General features: G+C 50.1%; 1 protein-coding gene and 1 pseudogene across 1 annotated transcript in view; one reads left to right on the forward strand and one right to left on the reverse strand.

Moving 5' to 3' along the window:
• The window catches only part of ASIC2 (acid sensing ion channel subunit 2), an 828,796-nt gene that overhangs the window by 431,198 nt on the left and 384,089 nt on the right, over positions 1–13,509 (reverse strand). The gene's annotated exons all lie outside the window — the stretch shown is intronic.
• Positions 357–1,152, forward strand: LOC118671338 (annotated as a pseudogene).

Raw genomic sequence — 13,509 nt, forward strand, 5'->3', positions numbered from 1 at the left:
TACGCTTTGCAGGGCACAGACCTGGTATACTTCGATTCCTACGTTATCTCCAGCACCTAGACAGTAGCTAGAACATAGGAGGTTCTTAGTAAATATCTGAGAGATGAATGTATCAATGACTTAAATCAGGAGTTCCCAAACTATGGCCTGTGGACCGAAGCTGAGATCTGGCCAGTTTGCATAAATAAAGTCTTACTGAAATGTAGTCAAATCATGTACATATTGTCTATGGCTATTTTGATGCTACAGTGCTGGACACTAAGTACTTGTGACAGAGATCAAGTAGCCCACAAAGCTGAAAATATTTACCACCTGACCCTTTGCTGGTGGGGAGAAAGCGGCAGAGAGGGTAAAGGATGAAACATCAGGTCTACCTCAAAGCTCGAAAAAGGAAGGAGAGTACTAATGTGCCTGCCTGTTTCTAATTCTGCCAAGGGGAGAGAGTGAACACACTTCAGTCCTTAATCACAACCATGGTCAGTGTGAAGACATGGGTGTGCTTCATCCATACATGCTGGTAGGCAGCTCCCTTCTTCTCCACGTACTACAGGCACTGTACCCCACCTCAAGGCATGAATCATGACTGGTCATGACACAGGAACTGGTCTTTCCCTTTAGCAGTGATAGGTCTAGGAGTGAGCATGTGATCCAGGTCTAGGAGACCCCTTTCCCCAGCTGCTGGAAGGGTGCTCGGTTCTTCCGAGGAAGCTAAGGCCGCGGTGGGGTGAGGCTCTCACTTCATCCGGCGACTAGCACCACTCCCGGCAGCGCTTGCCCAGCACTCACCCTCACCCTTGGTCTCTGCCTCAGAGCTCGCCTGCATCTACTCGGCCCTGATCCTGCACGACGATGAAGTGATGGTGATGGAGGGTAAGATCAATGCCCTCATTAAAGCAGCTGGTGTAAATGTTGAGCCTTTCTGGCCAGGCTTGTTTGCAAAGGCTCTGGCCAATGTCAACGATGGAAGCCTCATCTCATGTAGGGGCTGGTGGACCTGCCCCTTCAGCTAGTGCTGCACCAGCAGGAGGTCCTGCCCCTCCACCACTGCTGCCCCAGCTGAGAAGAAGAAAGTGGAAGCAAAGAAAGAAGAATCTGAGGAGTCTGATGATGACATGGGCTTTGGTCTTTTTGACTAAACTGACTCTTTTGTAACACAGTCAATAAAAGCTGACCTCTGTTGGAAAAACAAACAAACAAACAAAAAACACAAAGAGAAGTCCATCTGGTGTTTTGAGGGAAGATTTTTCCCTGGGAAGGAGAAAGCCAGCTTTTGCTCTCATTGCATTCCTTCCTCCTTGAAGCTCTGATGGGCAAGGACGTGACTCTCATGGCCGGGGCAGCTTTCCTGGACCTGAAGGAAGAGATCACAGGCACACAGAGGGCAGAACAGCCAGACCTTGAGTCCTTGACAACACCATGGACTCGCTTCACTGACCCTGAAACCCCGTGTCTCCAGTTTCTTGGTAAGGGAAATACTAAATATTCACCAGCCACCAGCCTTGACCATAACTTCAGGTGAGCAGCTATCAGCTGACATGATGACAATCCCACTTGATCCGAACTTTCCTAAGGAAGCAGCCAGGTCTCATGATAAAGATCTGAGGATACCCAAAGGGAATGCAAAATACCTCAAATTCTATCCTCTACCAGCCGAGTCCAAGTTTTAAACCTCGTTATACAAAAGACATTTTGCTGGGATGCGTTGTTCTCCAGAATCCCTCTGTTAAATGGATGATACTTTCAAAAGGCTATGCATGGGGAGTTTGTGACTTTATCCCAAAGGTGCGAGGTCATAGATCATCTCGGACAGAAGAAGTATGGAGCTCTCAGGGAGCAGGAAGCAGGGTCATAATGTAAATAGCATGGGACCACGAGCCGGGCTGCCTAGATCCTGGTTCCCCTTTGTCTATTAATTTTCTGTGCACCAAGGAAAACTCACCTCCTGTCTCTGGACCTTCCTCTCTCTCCCCCATCTCCGCTAGTTAAAAGGAACTGGCCATACACACTACACAGTCTCATGCCCCCATGACGGCCTTCATTTACTCCTCATTCCTTTAGCCACCCTTTCAATACACACTGTTGAGTACCTCCCTGTGCTAGGAATTTTTCTAGATGCTGGGCACGTAGCAGTCTCTGCTCTCGTGGAGTTCACTGTCTAGTGGGGAAGACAGAAAAAGTACACAAGTACGTATAACGCGGTGTGACACATATGATGACAGGAGAGATGGCGGGGCATGCAAGCTCGTGGCAGCTCAGGACAGGGAGAGCAGGTGTCACCTGGTGTAAGAGGCTCCCCAGAAGTGGTGGCATCTACGTTAAGACCTAAAGGAGGAGTCCAAGTCAAGCCACAGGGAGGGAGAGGGAGAGGAATTTCCTTGGCAAGGGTATGGGTGCATGTCAAGAACTGTTAATAAACTGTCTACCATTTATTTCATTTCTGAGGTTCAGTTTTTTCCCCAAATCAATCTCCTTGCTACGTTGCTTATTAAAATTGTGATGGAAAGGACAATCAGATATGTTTAAAAAGAACCTGAGCCAAGTTTAACCAACCACTATCGTGACAGGAGTTGATGTCTGTTTCATGTATTTGAAAGCTATGATGTGTATTTCAAACATATCATATATATCAGACCTGTTAATTTAAAACAGAATTATCATATTCTCACACTATGCTAGGCATTTGGATAGAGCCAGAAACATAAGTAGGAGAGGACGTGGTCCATAGGCACTCACAGCTCAGAGTGGAGACAGTCAAGAGCATTAATAATCAGAGAGCGGGTGTCGCAGGTGCAGAGAATGGCGCTCCCATCAGGTTTGATCTAGGGAGGCTTTCGGAAGTCCATGAGCCCTGAACTCAATTTGTTTTCTTATTTATTTTTCCATTCATCCATCCATCCATCCATCCATCCATCCATCCATCCATCCATCCATTTATTCTAACTAGAGTAAAATGCACACATAAATTTACTATTTAACCCTTTCAACTGCACAATGCAGAGACGTTGGATTCATGTACTAGTACAATGCCATGTAAAGTTCGCCACTATCCATCTCAGAGACCTTCTGTCATTCCAAGCAGAAACCCTGTCCCACTGAACAATAAGTCCCCATCCCCCTCTGCCTCCTCTGGATCCTAGTTCCCCTTTGTCTATTAATTTTCTATGCACCAAGGAAAACTCACCTCCTACTTTCTGTCAACCTCTGTCCTACTTTCTGTCTCTGTGACTTTGCCTACCCTAGATACCTCAGTTAAGTGGAATCACACAGTATTTGTCCTCTTATTTCATCCAGCACAAGGTCTTTAAGACTTTTATCCATGTTGTAGTGTGGACCACCACTTCATTCCTTCATATGTCTGGGTAATATTCCATCGTACGTACACATTCCGTGTTGGTTATCCACGGGTCTGTTGGTGGATACTGGGGTTGTTTTTGCCCTTTGGTGACTAACGCTGTTATGTATGTTGGTGCACACTGTCTGTTGGAGTCCCTGATTTCAATCCTTCTGGGTATATACCTAGGAGTGGCATTGTTGGATCAGATGGTAATTATATTGGAACTGAACGTTGAAGGCTGAGAATGACTGAGCAGGAGGAAGCAAAACACCCTATGGATTAATGCCAAGGGAGGGCACACTTTGGTGGGGTGACCCACCCATTATACAATCTCTGGCTCCCCTCCTCTCAAGAGCCATACTACGTGTCCCTCCTTGATGACAACCGCTTATGTTAATTCTGGTTTCCCCAGAAGGTGCTCTGTAGGGTGCGTCTCCTGTCCTATCTCCTTCCCAAGTTCCACCCGGCCGAGGACATCCGGGGAGTGGTAACTACTCCCCTGCCTACCTCACTGAGTCGTTTCAAAACTTAAGGAATAAAACCTGTGAAGGGTGGTTCAGGTATTTGTGGTTAAGGCTGTTGCTAATGTCCTCATTGCTGTCCTTGTTAGAGCACTTTTGGGCTTCCCAGTGGCCTCCCTTGGCCTGGGGGACCCTCAGGGACAGTCACTGCAGTCCCCATGCAAGAGTTAAAATGGTAAATTCATGTGTGCATTTTATTGTAGTTAGAATAAATGGATGGATGGATGGATGGATGGATGGATGGATGGATGGATGGGCGGGTGGATGGATAGATGGATGGAAGGATGGATGGATGATGGATGGATGGATGGATGGATGGATGGATGGATGGATGGATGGGTGGATGGGTGGATGGGTGGATGGGTGGATGGATGGGTGGGTGGATGGATGGATGGATGGATGGATGGGTGGGTGGATGGATGGGTGGATGGATGGATAGATGGGGTGAGAAATGGGCTCCTTCAATCACAGCCAGGCCAGCCAAGCCCACGGAAATGAAACCTAAGTGTGACATCTCAAATTGCCGTATCTCTCCACTACATCCCCAGTTCCTCCCAACACAGAAATCTGTGCTAATAACAGAGAGGAGTGGAAACCCACCCACCACATCCTGAGAGTCAGCGGAAGCCAGGCTGCTTTTCTCACTTCAAGGCTGGCAGATCTGTCGGGGAGGCTATGTCTAGAAATTCTGGAATGATTGCCTTCTACCTCAGAGTTACTTTCCCAAGGCTTGGTTTATTTGGTTTCAAACACCGAAACCATATTTATTGAGAAACCACTGTGTGTTTGCAATATTGCTAGGCCCTGTGGCTACAGAAGCTCAAGAAATAAGGGCCTTCGCCTTCAGTCTGTCTTTGCATTGATGCCAAGGTCCTCAAATGCACCCTGTCCATTTCCTGACACCCCAGTTCCGGTTGTATACTGCTGCCTGGGCTCTGAGTGTGACTCCCTTTCCTGCTAAAAGGCTGTCAGTTTAAGTCATGCCTTTGCTTTAGTTCGGGGATGCTGTCTTTTAGCTACCGGCTGCCTGTCTGGTTTCTACCTACAACAGCGAAAACACAGAAACCTACCTGACACTGTTGATTTGAAATTGTGTGACCCATAAAATTGCCCCAGCGTCCCTAAACCACCATAGACCTCTGACGATAAACATGGACCTGGTTTCCCCGAGGCTCAGAATGGCCAGCCCTGCTGCTGCTCCTTAGCCCCCGCAGGTGTGGCTAATCCATCATGGTGCTTTCCAGCTGCACCAGGGCCTGTATGGCATCTCACCCTCTCTCAACGCAATGCTCTAGGCAGCTGCCTTCCATTGACCTGAGCTGGCACACAAAGTATGTAGTAGACACTGTTGCTGTCCCAGCCAGATCATCTGGACCATACCCTCAACCCACCTGCTGGGAGTACATACAGGCTGTAACAGCCATAACTGCACCTTTCTCCTGAGCATCGCCCTCTGCTGGTCCCGACAGGTGTCACCTTGCCAGGGAAAGTCTCTAGTGTTATGCCTTGACTATTACAGGGACCAAAAGCCTGGTGCCTTGCTATTCACACATACTCATATCTCTGGGGTGGGGCTTTGCCTAGTTTCCCCTTCGCTCTCTCCTGCCTCCCTCACACCTTACTGATTGTGTTTGAGAGCACTAAACCCTCACACCAAATCCCCATTTCAGGTTCTGTTCCTGGGGAAACTGACTTCAGCCAAGTCCTTTGTCACACCTGCCTCTGACTCGATGCCCGGGAAGGAAAAGCCAAGGACCAGATACCTTGAAGTAATGTGCAAATCTTTTTACTCACTCTCTTCAGTGCAATAAATTGATGATCAACCCACAATGTGTGCTGAGTCTGGACACGTGCTGGGCAGCGCGCTGGGCATGGCTGACACACGGGCATATGAGACCAAGGCGACCCCTTCCCATCCAGTAGAACAGGTGCAGAGGTGACGGCCCTGGGAGCAGGGACTCTCTACCTTGGACAAAAGGGAAGGAGGAGGGTAGAACCGAGAGAATAGAATAGAATAGAATAGAATAGAATAGAATAGAATAGATTCTGAAGACTCTCTGAGACAGAAAAGGAAACACATTTCCCTCTGATTTTTTTAAAAATATATTTTATTGATTTTTTACAGAGAGGAAGGGAGAGGGATAGAGAGCTAGAAACATCTATGAGAGAGAAACATCGACCAGCTGCCTCCTGCACACCCCCTATTGGGGATGTGCCCGCAACCCAGGTACATGCCCTTGACCGGAATCGAACCTGGGACCTTTCAGTCTGCAGGCTGATGCTCTATCCACTGAGCCAAACAGGTTAGGGCCCTCTGATTTTCTCATAACCTAGAGCAGGAGTCTTATAATTCGTGGCTCACAGACCCCGAGAGAGAATCATGGAGGAGCTTCAAAAGGTTCATCATCTCCCTCCCCCAAACTGAAATGCATGTCTATTGTTTTTCTTGCCAAATAATCCATACCTTTCCCCAGATTCCCAAAGGCATCTGTGAACCACAACAGCTAAGAAGCACTACTTAGATTTTTTTTGCCATACAGTGGGGCCTTGACTTACGAGTGTCCCGACTAACGAGTTTTTCGAGATATGAGCCGTCTCTCGGCCGACTTTTGCTTTGAGTTGTGAGCTAAAATTCGGGTTACGAGCCAGCTTCAGATACCCCACCACTAGTTGGCGCAGCGAACGTCACAGTGAATGCCACAACATCAGCCCAGCATCACGTGTCTCACTCGTTCACTTTTTGATTTGACATACGAGTGACGAGCTCCATCACGGAACGAATTAAACTCGTAAGTCAAGGCCCCACTGTATGTCCAAAGCTCTTGATGAAGAGAGGTTTTGATGATATCAACACATGCACTATCAATGCAGCAACTGTGTGGGCAGACCCAGCTGTGGTGCCAGCCAACATCTGTCTGAGATAAATCTTCCTCTTTCTGATGCTTTTGAATCACGTAGTAGCTGCATTTTGGAGCAGGAGGTCTGCTCACTGCAGGGCACCTGATTGTCTGGGTCTACTCATTGGTAAAAGCAGATCATGCCATATTATTTTCAAGGTCTGGCCCATCATTGATTTTCTGAGATTCTGTAAAGAACCTCAGAAACCATCTCTTTATCTTTTATTTTATTTATTTATTGATTTTTAGAGAGAGAAACATTGATGTGAGAGTGAAACATCAATCTGCTGCCTCCTGCACACATCCCACTGGGTACTGAGCCTGCAACCTGGGCATGAGCCCTGACCAGAAATCAAACCAGCAACCCTTCTGTGCATGGGACCATGCCCAGCCAAGTCACACCGGCTAGGGCCAGGATTGATGCAGCATGCAGTGGCTAAGAGTTGGGAGGCTCCATTTGGGCTGGTTTCCTCTTGGGGCCTCTGGGAAATAGCGATAATAATGCATAATAATGACATCTCCCCAGAGGGATGCTTTAAGGACCCAAAGAGTCAGCCATGTGAAGCCTTAGACCAGAGCCAGGCACATAGCAGGCACTCGCTAAGTGTTGGCTCTTCTATAATTTGTGTCCAGCAGAGGTAACTGAAGGGCCAGGAGTAATTTCCAGGTCCAGACAGTGAGGCCCGATTCTTCCAGGACTTGAGTCCAGCCTGGGCTCTCCCCAGGGCACCTCCCTGCCTGCTGCCTCTGCTGCTCCTCGTCATGGCGTCAACAGGACCTGGGCAACCACGGCCACAGGAGAGCCTATCTCCTAGGCCTGCCAATGCCCCAATAATCAAGGAGGTCTGAAGGTGCCTCTAAGTGCCAAGAAGCGCCTGGAGCTATTACTTTCAATTTACATTCCCATCCCTCCCTCCGCTCCATTTCTGGGCTCTGTCCCATCAGGTACAAGACATCTTGCCGGGTCTGACATCCCTTTTCCCGCCGGGTTTACATGACCGGTTCCATGAATCTCTGACTCCAGGCGGCCATGGGCCATCTGCTGTGCATTTGCAGTGCTGGCGTCTGGTCACATTCTGACGTCGGTCACCTCTGCTTGCCCAGGCAGATGGCTGACCCAGCCTTCCCCTTGGTGTTCACCAGCTGCCTGCCTCCAGAGCCACCTCTGGGTCAGCTCTAATTCTAGGCCAGCCCCACTGCAGACCAGGGCGTGTGTGGATTGGGGAATGGGTGTGCCAGGTGGGAGCCTGAAGTAAGAGAAGCCCAGAGATGCTCAGTGGTGTCTATAGTGAGTTAGAACGCCATTAGGATACTGTTGCTGATAACATTCTCTTGCATTCGGCACCTGGCGATTCACAGAGCACCTGCATGCTCACTGCCCCATGTGCTCCCACGACAGCCTTATAAGGCAGATGTGGTGATCTCTGTTTAAGCCATTAGTAAGCCCAGGCCTGGACAAGTTAAGTAACTTGCCTGAGGCCAGACTTTTTTTTTTTTTTTTTTTTTTGTAAAAGGGAGAATTGCAAGCTACATCTGTCTGGCCAGAAGTCCGGTACCCTCCCTGCGACACTCCAGTGGGACCTCAGAGAGCAAAGAGGCCCAGAGCACCTGGAAAGAGGAGCGGGGTCCTCAGGACACAGGGGCCTAAGGACATGGGGCCCTGCTGGTCTAAGGCACTGCACAGAGCATGCCGTATGACTTGGTCATCTTTTGGCTTCCCGCCCAGGTAGCCTTCAGCTGGATAAGGAGCCCTTGGGAGCCTCAGCCATAGGGGCTCCTCTCCCTGTCTCTTCCCTTCCCTCACAGCTCCCAGGAGGTGCTGCTGTGTCACAGAAATGAGCCTGCGCTTAAAAGCCAACCCGATCTGAGTTTCAATCTTTATTTTTACTACCGCGAGATCTTGGGCAAGTTACATAACATCCCTGAGCTTCTGTTTCTTCATCTGCAAAAGTGGCATGAACGCATCTGCCTTGCAGGGCGGCTGTAAGATTGCATTAAACAGTGAGTGCCCTGCTGTCGTGATGCCTGGGGAGGAATGGCCTGTGAGGAGGGTTCGCCACGTGGCCAGAGAAAACCCAAGCTCCAGGCCTGGCGGAGCTGGATCCTGTCTTCTCTGGGCCCCATTTCTTCTCTGGATCCCCTTCTGCGTACAAGCTACACAGTGCCTCCCCCTCACTGGTGTTGATGCTGCCTCCTCTGGCTGCAGACTCCCCAGTGCTCCCTGCTTAGCAGTTGCTTCGCCAAGCTGGGCCAATTAAGCTGCCTGCCTCTAATTGTTTGGGTGGCTTGTCTCTGAACTCCCTCCAACTTGTCTATAAATTGGTTCTAAATGTAGTCCTGAGTGCCTAATCTTGGAGCTCTGAGCTTCTCCCTCCTCTTGGTAGGGTTTGAGGTGTCTCCTCCCCTCCCCTCCCCTCCCTTCCCCTCCCCTCTCTCTTCTCCCTTTCTTCCCCTGATCATCGACACACAGGCAAGAAATGACTCTGTGACATGACTTACTTCCTTTGCAGAGTTTCTCTTATTTAAGCTTCCAGGAAAGTGATGGTGGAGAATTAAAGAGGGATTAATTGAATGTACAAATTCTTTCCAAGCTCTGGAAATCGCACAGAAAACAAAACAAAACAAAACAACTTTGAAACAGTAGGGGAGGGGAGGTAAGAGCATGGGAGCATGCGGAGAGTGATCACTTGTCTGTTCCTTTATGCTCCCCTCTCCCCCACACACCTCTCTGGTGAGGGTTCATTAAAGCATCAGCCTCGAGCAGAATTGCTGTATCTAATAGGAAGACCCAGCAGTGTCTTCATCAGGCAATTAGGACCCTGACCTGCAGGAGGCAGATTTAAAGGAGCCTACCCCCGCTTCTCCTCTCCTTTCCATCCTTCCCCCTTTCCTCTCTTCCTCAATGTCTTCTATTTTGTCCTTCTCATCCTCCTTTTTCTTCTCCTCCTCTTCCTCCTCCCTCTTTTCCTCCCGTCCTTCCTCCCTCCTTTTTGTACCTTCTTCTCTCCTCTCTCTCTACCTGCTCCTCTTATCCTCCTCCCTATTAATATCAAATCCAGTGGCCAGGCATCTTTTGTACCAATGGAGTGACTTACCCCCTTGACAGCTCTCTCACACCCCTGGTCTCACTGGAGCTATACAGCAGCCTGGGGTGGGGCCAGGGCAGGCAACCATGGCTTCATCTGGCAGGTGAGGAAATAAAGCCCAGGGAGGTTCAGCAACCTACCCAAGGTCACACAGATCATGTATGAGCCCTCAAAAAGACTCAGGACTCCTGGGCTCACTCTTGGCCACAGTCAGTGCGCTACAGCATTTGTCAAATGAAAGAATGATGTCACTGCTGGTTAAAGGCTCAGATCAACAGTCAAAGGCTTATGGCAAAACAGCTAGACAAGCCAGACTTTTCCATTGTCTGGGAGCCTTATTCCCGCCAACCACCCAGAGGAACCCTGTTGACTGTCCCCAGCCAACCAGGCAACATGCCTCTTGTGGTCACCAGCATTGCCAAGAACATCTCCCAAAATGTAGAGGATGCCCAGAGGGACCTGAAGGCAAGGAAAGGTGGTGGAAGGCTGGAAGAAACGCCTCCGTGAACAGCCAGGGGGGTTTCTCACTTACTGCTGACTCCAAGTCTTTCTCCTAGAATCCCCAAGGGTGTCAGCTCATCAATTCCAGTCTGTCCACCCGTGTTGCATCTAACAATATGCCGGGTGCAAGCAGAGATAGCAATCCCGGGCCCCCAGAGAGGTGACACGTCCCTGCTGTGTACATCAGCGCTCCATACGGGACCTGAGTTTTGTTTCTGTAAGAAGCAGGTGGGGTGATGAGGACAAACAAGTTTTACAAACTAGAAAGTTCTACACAAAGAACTCCTGTTGCTGGGATGACAGTAGTCATGGGGGTAAAGCTGGTCCGAACACTGCGCAGAATCAGAGTAGGAGGGACCTTTCGAGGTCCTGTGGCCCAGCCCCTCAGTTTGTGGGTGAGGCACCGAGCCCAGAGAGAAGGCATCTTCCTCAGGTGATGCTACAGGTGACAGGGAAGGATGGTTTTGGGACCTGGTGTCCGGGCTTGGCTCTTTCTTGATGCTGCCTGTCATCTCTGTTTTACTTTCATAGATTTTTCCTTCTTTCTTCAAAATTCAATACATATACAATGCCTTCAAAATAGCCTTTATCCATAGCGTTTCTTTATCCAAATATATTTAGCCTACATCCCACTACTTCAAGATCCTGTGATGTGGCTTTAAAAAACACACTGATTAACGAAACCATGCCAAAGGGTTAGGAAAGAAGAATCCAAGGCGACTGACTGTGCCACTCCCCTGGGGACCGTTTTCATCTCAAGAGAGGCCTTTGCAGACCTCAGAGAAAGAGAGATACTGTTCATGGAATTTCAGGTTCTTGGCAGGTCACTGGAGACTTCATCCAGATTACCTGGGGATCTGCTTTTTCTTCTAGTGATGAGAGCACATCTCACCGAGTCCCCACACTCTGAGCTCATGCTTAGACCTCTGGCTTCTTCTCCCCGGTTAGATCATCGCCTCTCAGCCCTGGGGCCTTGCCGACAGCAATGACCACAGGCCCTCACTGGGGAGTCTGGCTTCTGCCACGGAGCGTTTGCCGGCTACTCCCTATCCTCTAGGTCCGAGGTCGGCAAACTGCGGCTCGCGAGCCACATGCGGCTCTTTGGCCCCTTGAGCGTGGCTCTTCCTAAGCCTTAGGAGTACCCTAATTAAGTTAATAACAATGTACCTACCTATACAGTTTAAGTTTAAAAAATTTGGCTCTCAAAATAAATTTCAATCGTACTGTTGATATTTGGCTCTGTTGACTAATGAGTTTGCCGACCACTGCTCAAGGACGTAGCTTGAGCCGTCTTCTGTATCTTCAGGAGTTAGACCCAGTAGGTTCCCACTGAGTGTGAACGCAGGGGAAGGGCTGAGATTGTTCAGCCCAGTTTCAGGGCAAAATCAGTGTGCATTTTGCTGGGGAGAAACAGCACCACTTGGACTGTGTGTGTGTGCACATCACAGTCAACATGGAGCCACGTCTGTGTGCGCGCATATGCCCATCAGCTCCAGTGCCTGTGTGTGTACGTGTGTGTGAGTGTGTGTGTGTAGGGGGTCTCTCCTGCATGTGTGTGCATATTAGAGTCACAGGAAGTCAGAGCTGAAGGGACATTAGAGAGCATCTAAAACCCTCTTGTCTCACAGAGGAAGAGATCAGCCTGGGACAACATCCTTATCGGCAAACCTGAAGCTTGACATCTGCCCGGCTTGCCTCACACAGCTCGGGAACAGGTCAATAAGACATGACTATAAACTTGCTTTTGGAAAAATGCTTTTTTGGACATGTGAGGGAAACCCCGGTGAGATTAGGTCCAGAACTGGAGGACGCTGTGGTCATCCATGGCACAGCTGCTCCGGAGTCCGGGGCACACACGTCAGTGAGGAGGGGCGGGGAAGGCCATTCCCCAGACTCCCCAGGAGACCCCCCTCAATACCCACACAGCTGAGGCTGCGCAGTCCACAGCCAGCCGAGAAGGACACAGAGGGGTGCGGGGAGGCTCACTGAGCAGGAGAGGCTGGAGCCAACAGGAGGGCCCGCCCTGCTTCAAAGCCTTGCAAGGCTTCCTAACATTGGAGATTCTCCAGAACAACACAGAATAACTGGGTGTCATATGGGGTACACACAGCCGGGGCATCATGGGGGCCCCATGAGAGTGCCACCTCCACGTGGGCAGAACAGGATCAGGTGTATCTGACTCCCGGCCGCAGACCCAGCCATAGGACCAGACAGGGTTCAGAAGACGCCTGTCCAATGAAGCTTTACCACCTCCCGCCCCCCCCCCCCCCGCCCCCCGCTGCCTCACTGTAACATCTACCATGCCCCTTTCTCCCCAAGGCTTCCCCCTCGAGAGCACACCTAGAACCCTCCCAGGGGCTCTGAGACACAGGCCTGCATCCTTTCCCAGCACCTCCCAGGTTACAGAGGGACCCTGCAAGTCCCCACACTGGACCTTCCCCTGGCTCTACACTAGGACCCTGAGGTCCTCCATGGGCCATGCTTTTCTTTGCCCTCCCAGCAGGAATAAAGTCACTCTTGTCAACATGTACTGTGACTGGTTGTCATGGCAACAGGGATAACAGATATCCACAGTGCCCTGGGTCAGTGTGCACCTGGAGTTTATTTAGCAAGGTGGCAGCGGTGGGGGCGGTGTCAGTTTCCTTGTATGGGTGTCCCTGCTGGACACCTCCCTGTCCTCCTTCCCTTGGCCTCTGAGCCTGACCGAGATGCCAGCATAGTTGCACACGTGACTGCGCACTGCATGGAAGGAGCGAGATCCTCACACAAAGGCATCATTTACTGGGGGGGGGGGGGGGGGGAGAGGTGCCTGCATGGGGCCGGTTGCAGCCCCTGAGAAATGTATCCTCTGAGGCCTGCACAGTCTTCTTTCCTTTGCTGGGAACTTGGCTGCGCTGGCCCAGCACTCAGAGAAGCAGGAGGAGGGTAAGTGGACAAGGGAGAAAGGAAATGCATAGAAAAGTGAAGAGCTGGCACCACTCCCATGGCTACACCCAGATGCCACCCTGGTTAACTGCTGAGGTTGGGCCCAAAAAGACAGCAGACTGGATTCCAGATCTGTCCCCTGGGAGACAGGAATGACCTGGCTGTGTGGTTGTATACTAATTAAATAATGTTCGGGGCTATAAAAGGTAAAGCTCCCAAATCTCAGTGATTTAGCTCAATAAAAG

Source organism: Myotis myotis, unplaced genomic scaffold (genome assembly GCF_014108235.1).
Source record: "Myotis myotis isolate mMyoMyo1 unplaced genomic scaffold, mMyoMyo1.p scaffold_m19_p_17, whole genome shotgun sequence".
Taxonomy (NCBI): Eukaryota; Metazoa; Chordata; class Mammalia; order Chiroptera; family Vespertilionidae; genus Myotis; species Myotis myotis.